The following is a 9715-nucleotide window of genomic DNA, read 5'->3' on the forward strand; positions in this document are numbered from 1 at the left end:
ACAAACTGATTCTAAAGTTTATAAGGAAAGGCAAACACCCAGAATAGGCAATAAAATAGTGAAGGAAAAGATCAAAGTTGGAGGAATGACATTACCTGATTTTAAGACTTACTGTAAAGTTACAATAATCAAGATAGTTCCCTGGGAAAACCCAGAGAACCTGCAGGGAGACCCCTGTGAATACAGTTAACTGATCTTTGATAAAGGGGCAAAGGCAATATAATGGAAGAAAGATAATCTTTTCAACAAATGATGATGGGACAACTGGACATCCACATGGCAAAAAAAAAAAAAAAAAAAAAAAAATGGCTCTAGACACAAACCTTACACTCATCACAAAAATTAACTCAAAATGGATCACAGACCAAAAGGTCAAATGCAAAATTTTAAAATTCCTGGAACATAACATAAGAGAAAGCCAAGATGGTGTTGGGTGTAGAGAGTACTTTTTAGATAGGACACCAAAGACAATAATCGCTTAGCTGAATTTGATTCGAATTAAAAATTCCTACTCTGAGCAAGGCATTGTCAAGAGAATAAGAACATCATCCACACAGTGGGAGAAAATACTGCAAAAAAAAGTAGCAGGGGGGTGCCTGGGTGACTCGGTTGTTTGAGTGTCCAGCTGCAGCTCAGGTCATGATCTCTCGGTCTGTGAGTTCGAGCCCCGCGTCGGGCTCTGTGCTCACAGCTCAGAGCCTGGAGCCTGCTTTGGATTCTCTCTCTCTCCCTCTCTCTCTCTCTCTCTCTCTCAATCTCTCTCTCTGCCCCTCCCCACTTGCACCTCTATCTCTCTCTCTCAAAAATAAATAACCATTAAAAAACATTTTTTTTTTAATTTTTTTTCCATGTTTTTATTTATTTTTTTGGGACAGAGAGAGACAGAGCATGAACGGGGGAGGGGCAGAGAGAGAGGGTGACACAGAATCGGAAACAGACTCCAGGCTCTGAGCCATCAGCCCAGAGCCCGACGCGGGGCTCGAACTCACGGACCGCGAGATCGTGACCTGGCTGAAGTCGGACGCTTAACCGACTGCGCCACCCAGGCGCCCCTAAAAAACATTTTTTTTAAGTAGCAGGAATGAAAGAAGGATGGGAACATTTTGCAGTGAATTTCATTACAAATAAAATGCACTCCACTCCTAAGGTTATCTACATGGTGGTGGAATCTGGGTAGGAAGGTGTGGAGATGGGAATGGATGGGGGCGGGGGGTCTTCTGTTGTTTGGAGATGGCAATATTTTTTTTTTTAAGCTTTATTTACTTTTGAGAGAGAGAGTGAGACAGAGAGAACACGAGTGGGGGAGGGGCAGAGAGAGAGAGGGAGACACAGAATCTGAAGCAGGCTCCAGGCTCTAAGCTGTGAGCACAGAGCCCGACCTGCCCCGACCCAGGGCTTGAACTCATGAGCCGCGAGATCATGACCTGAGCCAAAGTCGGATGCTTAACCAACTGAGCCACCCAGGGGCCGCAAGGGGATGGCAACATTTCATAGTTGCCGTCACTAGGTATTCTGGTTTCCTTCTCCGACGCTGAGTCCGAAGAGCCTCTCGATTCCTAACAGAACAGCACAGCGCATCCGGTCAATGGATGTAGCGTGGGCATCTGAGTCACAGGTGTGGGTGTGGCTACAACTCCTTTGCTCTTCGTGTCACTTTGGCTACTTTGGAGCTTGCTTGCAGTTTTCTGCAGGAAAGCTACTTAAGGGAACACTGCTCAAACTCCAGCACATTCCCCTCCTCACAGCCTCCCGGAAAAGCTCCTCAGCAGAAGCTCGGGTCCTATAAAAAAAAAAAAAAAAAAGCAAGTCCGCCCCAACCAACCACCCTGGTCATTTCCATTTTTCATACATCTGCTTTGGCGGGCCTGCCGCATGCAAGCGACGCCTCCGTGCAGTTGCCCCTCGTTTGCCCACTGCCATGGGCTACGGTGTGGAACAAAGTTCGCTTTCAAATTCAATCTCCCGCACAATGAAAAAGCAAGAAAGTCATGAGAGGGAAAGCTGGCCACAACCATTAATATGGATCTGACTGCCAGATTCTTCTGGTTTATCCATCAAATGTGAGGCAGAGGAATCTGCTCCCGCGAGCAGCTGTTGAAGCTCTGACCCCAGTTATGAGGTGCCGTCAATCAGAGGACCGGCTCCTATGACAGCCCAGAGAGAGTTCTGGTGCCAGCTGCAGACGGCCAGACACGCTATTGAATAACACCCTGAATGGCGCTGGACCCCTTTCTCTGATAACAGTAGCAGTCCCTGGAGCCTCTCAACAACATAGTGGAATCCCTCCGAAATTTATTTCAGACACCAAGTTTAGGATTAGAGGACCAGAGGAAATGGCAGGGTTTCCAGAGGGAAAGGACGCATTTGCTTCAAAAAACAAAAAGCGTTTTACAACCCGCACTGCCTTCCTTCACATCTCTGCTTCAAACCAAGTGGCCAGCCCGCGATTCTTTAAATACATCAGTGGGTCCTGCTGAATTATACATGCGGTTGGAATTAGAGAGGCCTGTGTCCTACAACTGGGTTTATTCCGACTTGCTGGGTTATCTTGGAGAAATCAGTAATTCCAACCCAAAATGGAATTGAGGTCTGGCCACACGCGTGCACGCGCGCGCGCGCACACACACACACACACACACACACACACGCCATGGGGCAAGGTTAAAGCTTCCCTGTAGGGAGGTGGAGTAAAGAAGACATAAAACTGTCCCATAATTTTATCGCGAGTAGTCCTAGAATGAACATGGTAGAAATCCTTCAGAGTGGACCCAGAAATGAGCCAGCACCGTTCCTAGAAAATCAGGCAACGGTGCACTTTATTAGTTCAAAAACTTGCTCCCTCAGTTTGAAATGCTACGTGCTGGATATACTCGGAGAACAACTGAGCCTTCTAGATACTGAAGAGTCCTAGTCTTCTATTTGTTTGCTACTGAAATTCTCTTTCCTTCCTGTCTGGGTAAGTGAATCGTAAGAGAGCAGGACAACGGTACCGCCTCTGATTTTGTGGACACGCATGATAGGTGCCAACGGGCCGCCTCTCTTCCAGGAATCCTACGTGATTGATCCTCTTTAAATAAACCTGGCTAGCGAACAAATAGCTTTCCTTTGCCAGCATTTTCTCAATATGGTCTCCAGACTCTTTATGGTTTAAAAAAAAAAAATTACCAAATAAAATTCATGAAAAGGCAACAAGAAACATATCTTGCAAAATTTCTGTACGGAATTCAAACATTGTTCTCGTGCCAGAAACACACAGCTGTGGGCCTGACGCGGCAGAACCATCTGCTATACGCTCCACAGTGTCGCTGCTTCAAAGAGGGAGTGCTGGGTAGGTGCGTCCTTTGTTGGAAACACAGGAACACCGTGGCTGTGGGGCTTTCCTGTTTCTCCCCCCTCTTCATTGCCGTCTGTCCATTTGGAAGGAGCTGTCACTAGAGTGCTATATGTACAAGATGGTGCAGCCAATGTGGGGAAAATACAATGCTTAAAGCAAACGGATATTTGTACCCTCGCATCTTAGGATTCCTGATTTCAAGTGGGTATGGGATCATTATCCCTTCTCTGAACAAGGGAATGCTCAGAACAGGAGTTTGAGCCCATTGTTGGGCTCTGTGCTGAGAGGGTGCCAACTTGGTGAATGCTTAAGGCATCCCTGACTCAGAGCAGGTGTCATGAATGTCATTTCTATACATTTGTTTCCTCTAGGAATGCAATTATCAGCGTAATACTATTTTATATTAACAGGTTTTAATTTTCTAGAGGAATCTCATCAATCTGTCTTACCACCAAGGCTTATTAATAACGCTAAGACAGACACCCCATGCGACAGGAAGAAGGGACTCCTTCCTTCAAATGCTGCTTGTAAGATTTGGGCCCCAGGCTGCCTGGAGGATGCCTGCCTCTGTCACCTCAAGGAAGACATACAGGAAGCTTGAAGAGTGTCCACAGATGCGGTGGACTCCCATGCCCCTCAGACCAAGTGGGTTGTTTTATAATAAATCTGTATTTTTTTATTTTTTTAATTTTTATATTTTGAGGGGGTGCAGAGCATGAGTAGGGGGTGGAGCAGAGAGAGAGAGGGAGACACAGAATACAAACAGGTTCCAGGCTCTGAGCTGTCAGCACAGAGCCCGACGCGGGGCTCGAACTCAAGAGCCATGAGATCATGACCTGAGCCAAAGTTGAATGCTTGACTGACCGAGCCACCCAGGCACCCGCCAAGTGGGTTGTTTTAGATGGAATGTTCTTTCTGTGTCTAAGGTAGGGAATCTCAGCTGGAGAAGTCTGGGAACCTCTTCTCATCATAATGTGCTTACGTGCATAAGACAAAATTCAGAAGAATACAAAGGAAATCATGTATATTCAAAAATACTTATCAAAATGTCTAAACACATTCAGTGACAGACATTTGTGACATAATAATCCATGTGCTTAGTTACTAACTCATCAAACAACAGAACTGGGCAGAGGGTCAAATACACATCGTCATTTTGAGGTAAGTGATCAGGATCAAGTTTTCTGCAGAAACTCTAACGTGATACAAAAGCATCTGTGAGTCTCAATGGTGACAAAGTCACAGGTGCCTATCATCCTACTTACTACTGAGGTCTTGCCTACACTCATAATTGAAAGAAACGTCCCCTTTAGTTACAGATTAGTCAAAATAAAGGATTTTTCCCTCCATCCAAGTTCATGGGCCTCTGATTTCTAACCACAGACCATTTATGAGTCCTGGGTTCAGATCCCTATTTTTGTTCTGCTTTGCCTTTCAGACAACCAAAGCTCGGGACAAGATGAAAGAGATCTTACTGTCTAGGTGGTAAGCAAACATGTTAGATGACTATGGAAGACAATGTGCTTTCGGATTCGTGGATCTTGGGATTTTTTTGGTCAAAGACAATCAGTATACTGCTGTTTAAACATCCCAGGGTTGGCCTTTTTAAAGTTGTTTGAGTTTGGGGCGCCTGGGTGGCTCAGCTGGCAGAGCATCCGACTCTTGATTTCGCCTCAGATCGCGAACCCAAGCTTCGTGAGTGTGAGCCGCACATGAGGCTCCACGCTGACAGTGCAGAGCCTACTTGGGATTCTCTCTCAAAATAAATAAACTTAAAAAAAAAAAAGTCACTTGAGTTTCTCTTCTCTACTGAAGAGAAACTTCAGTTTCTCATTCCATCTTCTTCTGCCCCTGCCATTGTTCCTTCCTCTGTGTGTCCTTCCTTATTTCATGCATCCTTGGATTTCTCTCCTGTCTGGCTTCTCCATCCACCCTAACTGTGTTCAGATCCTTTATCACCAACAAATACAGTGATCTCCATTATTTATCCAACAGTCGCATCATACTTCTCAGATGGTGGTCTAAGAACTTCTCAAGACCCCCTGCTCCCTGTTCTCAACCACAATCCCCCCAGCGGTCCTGAAACTACAGCCATGAGAATTCACCTGAGAACCCCCAGCAAACATCATTAACTGCTTTCCGAACATATTCTCAGGGAGATTACAAAGCCTGCTCTTTCCTCTTGAGAGCTCTGGCAAACTGTAAATGATCAGAACCCTGCTCCCTTCTCATTAAATATAAGTGCTACATGCAGGAAGGGAATCAGGTACTAGGTGGGCAGTTGAATGAAATGACCTTGTGGGTCTTGCCTACCTTTGGAATTCTAAGATCCCTGAGGCAATTGCATCTGAGCAACTCAAAATTTCATACCCAGATCCTGTACATGCAAATTGATTCTGACTGATACCTTCCCAGACTTTACAATGACGTACGCAAGAGAGATTAGGGAAACACTGACTATCCCTATTGTAGAGCGCGTGAGTTTCATTTATAGTTGCTTGTCAGTGTCTTTTATATTCCTGCTTTATTGTGCTATGGAAAGGTAGGGTTAAGGTTCATCCAAATGACTGTCTGGTGTCTAAAAATGCCTCAGTCACCAATAATACACTTTGTAAATGCTTTCTGATACTGCTGAAGAAGATGAAATTGCAAAGCTTCTCGATGAAAAACCAAGAGAAGACATCTTTTATCAAAATGAAGTTAGCTTTGCTTTCTCTTGCTACTAAATAGGAGATTTTCTCACTGTGAGAAATTTTTAAATTACACACACACACACACACACACACACACACACACACACACGAAAATAAAGGTTTCCAGCTATACTGGCATATGATTGACATACACCATTGTATACATTTAAGGTGTAGAGTGTAATCTGTGATAGATGTGTATATTGCAAAATCATTACCACAGTAAGGTTACTTAATGCATCTATCACCTCACCTAGTTACGACTGGGAAAAAAAATTTTTATTCACATAAAAATCTACCACCCAGAGATGACCAGAGTTAATTTATAAATAACCCTCTAGACATCTGTCTACACATATAAATATATATGGATATAAAAAGCTATAATTTTACCTAAGTGGAATAATTTTATACATGTTATTGTGTCATGAGCATCTTTCCAGGTCAATAAATACAGTGCTACATCATCCTTTCTAGCAGGCTCTTGGGAGTCCATTGAATAAAGGTACTAGAATTTATTTAGCCAGTTCTTCTGTTATTACTCATAATACACTTTCCGAAAAACCCAAGCTCATAGATACAGGGAACAAACTGGTGGTTGTCAGGGGGGGGGGGTGATGGAGGGAGATGAAATGGGTCCAGGGGATCAAAAGACGCAAAGTTCCAGTTATAGAATAAATGTCACAGAGGGGCGCTGGAGGGGTTCAATTGGTTGAGCATCTGACTCTTGATTTCAGCTCAGGTCATGACCCCTGAGTCATAGAATCGAGCCCCACATTGGGCTCCAAGCTGAGCATGGAGACTGCTTGTGATTCATTCTCTCTCTCTCTCTCTCTCTCTTCCTCTGCCCCTTCCCTACATTCATTTTCTCTCTCCCTCTCTCTCTCCCTCTGCCCCTTCCCTACACTCATATTTTCTCTCTCTCTCTCTCTCTCTGTCTCTCTCTCTCTCCCTCCCTCAGAAAAAAAAAAGAATAGATATCATGGGGATGTAATATACAGCATGACGACTACCGTTAATAATACTCTACTGCATATTTGACAATTGCTAAAGAGAGTAGATCTTAAAAGCCTTCATCACGGGAGAAAACATTTTCTATAACTCCGGAGGGTGACAGATGTTAACTAGATTTATTGTGGTGACCATTTTGCAACAGATACAAATGTCAAATCATGCTGTATACCTGAACCTAACATAATGTTAGTATGTCAATGGTACCTCAATTAAAAACAATTTCCTTTCAGAAGCTCATTTACTACTTAGTGGTACCTGCGATGCTACCTCGGCAGGCTCTGAGGTAATCCTGCCCTGCTTCACCCCAGACTATGTCAACATGAGCCTTGGAGTCACTCAATAAAAGAAGTAGATAGTTACCAGGCCATACTCTCACACACCACAGTCCACATATTAAAGACCAAACCAAATGCGCACAGAGAGCTGAAAAGAATCACAAAGGCAGGAGCGCCAGGGAGGCTCAGTCGGTTGAACCTCCCTGACTCTTGATTTCAGCTCAGGTCACGATCTCACAGTTCATGAGATCGAGCCCCACATTGGGCTCTTTGCTGACAGAGCAGTGCCTGCTTGGGTTCCTCTCTCTCTTCCCCTCTCTTTCTGCCCCTTCCCTGCTCTCTCTCTCTCTCAAAATTAAATAAAAAAAAAAAAAAAAAAGAAGCACAAAGGCATTAATCAAAGACAAAGCTCCCCTTTTAGACTTACTAAAGTCAAGATACCTGTCCCCATGGGGCGCCTGGGTGGCGCGGTCGGTTAAGCGTCCGACTTCAGCCAGGTCACGATCTCGCGGTCCGTGAGTTCGAGCCCCGCGTCGGGCTCTGGGCTGATGGCTCGGAGCCTGGAGCCTGTTTCCGATTCTGTGTCTCCCTCTCTCTCTGCCCCTCCCCCGTTCATGCTCTGTCTCTCTCTGTCCCAAAAATAAATAAACGTTGAAAAAAAAAAAAAGATACCTGTCCCCTTGTCCTTCCCCTGGGGGGAAGAGAACCTCTGACTGAACCAGCAGGCTGTGGGCTGGTAGCCCCGCTCAGTACCACAAGGAGAGGGGAGCCAGCCCTCAGGCACACATGCTCAGCGGCTCCCTGGCAGGTCTGGCACATGGGGAAGGACAGACCCTCTTCCCAGATGGCGCTTTCCATCCCTTCGCGTGGCCAAAGCAGGAAGTGGTGACGTGGCCATTGGCAAGAACGTCAAGTGGTTGGCTCCGAGAACTAGAACAGTCTCAGAGTTGGAAGATTTATCATTTTCACGTAATCGGCATCCCTTATATGGAAAAAGAAACTGGGTCCACAGGTTGGAGAAACTAGGACACACAGTCTCACGGAATGTGCCCCAGAAGAAGGCTAGATAAGAACACCTCAAGTCCGTGAGGAAAAGATCTCACACTTGGAGAGAGTCTGACTGGATACACAGGTGGCGTGAGAGACAAGAAGGAACAAAAATTGCCGAGCTGACAGAGATCATTCCAGCCTTAGGAAAGTCGGAGGAGATATGTGGCTTTTGACACACCGAGAAAAACACCATTCTACTCAATGCCTCTCTCTGAACTCTTGCTTCCGCTAAAAAGTAATGAGCGCTCTGATGAAGGGAAAGACCAGCTTAGTGGGGAAGCTTCTGGAACCACTATGACTATGGGTGTGTCCTCAGAGCGCCCACATAGACTCAGATAAGAATAATGACCCTATCTCGTAAGACCAGTGTGAAAGTTAGTTCACTTTTGAAAGGGTTAAAAAGACATAAAAACGCAAATTTTTCCCTACTCCCTTTATGACAAACTTTGAGACGAAACTATTGCCCAGATAAGACCTGTGGGCAAATATGGCAGCCACCACCACCTACGAGAAATAACTTGCTCCAGATCACACACAGGTATGCCCTTCAAAAAAAAGGTCCACAAATCAGATACTCCCTTGAACAAACCTATTCAAGCAGAGGTAAAAATGGAGATTTCTTTGAACTCTGTCACCTCCCGAGAAACGGGAGATGCTGATTTAAACTGTCAAGAAACCCCAAATCATAAGGGCCTGGGGTATCATCTTTCCCTGACGGTGAACTCAACCAGACAGCCAGAAAGTCATGTCGAGTGAGGGTGTCGGGGGGAGGGAGGGGTGGCGGGCGGTATAAATTCAATTTTGCAGGGAGATAATGTTAGTTCTTAACAAGTGGACATGTTGGGGCGTGTCCCTTTAAATATCCACACGGACTAGAGAGGAATCTGATCTGTTTATTCCACTCTACGCAGACCCTGGCATCCTGTCGCCAAAACTACCCTCGCCTCCCCCCTCCTGCCTTCCTGGCATTGTCTGCAGGTGCCTTCGCCCTGAAAATGAAGTCCTCTGCACGAGGCTGGGACTGGCTCCCTGTGTTTGGCAGTGACTGTGGCTTGGCCCATTTTGCACATGCGTTTGGGAGATTTCCAAACAGATGCATATGCATCTTCACTTTCTTGGCAGGAGGGCTGAGAATTAAAGAATTCTTGCGGGGAATTTACACCGCTCTGAAACCTTAACCCATCGTGGAAGCGACATAAAAGAGCGCCTATAAAAGACATGACCTTTTGCCTCCTTTTGGACTCTATTGCTTGGTCTCCCGCGTCTTTGTTGCCTTTCATGAAAGCTTTGGCGACTTTCTTTGTGAATGGGTGATTTTCACTGTCCTGAGCTCTCTAGGGTCTATTTTC

This window comes from Leopardus geoffroyi, chromosome A1, assembly GCF_018350155.1.
Source record: "Leopardus geoffroyi isolate Oge1 chromosome A1, O.geoffroyi_Oge1_pat1.0, whole genome shotgun sequence".
NCBI lineage: Eukaryota > Metazoa > Chordata > Mammalia > Carnivora > Felidae > Leopardus > Leopardus geoffroyi.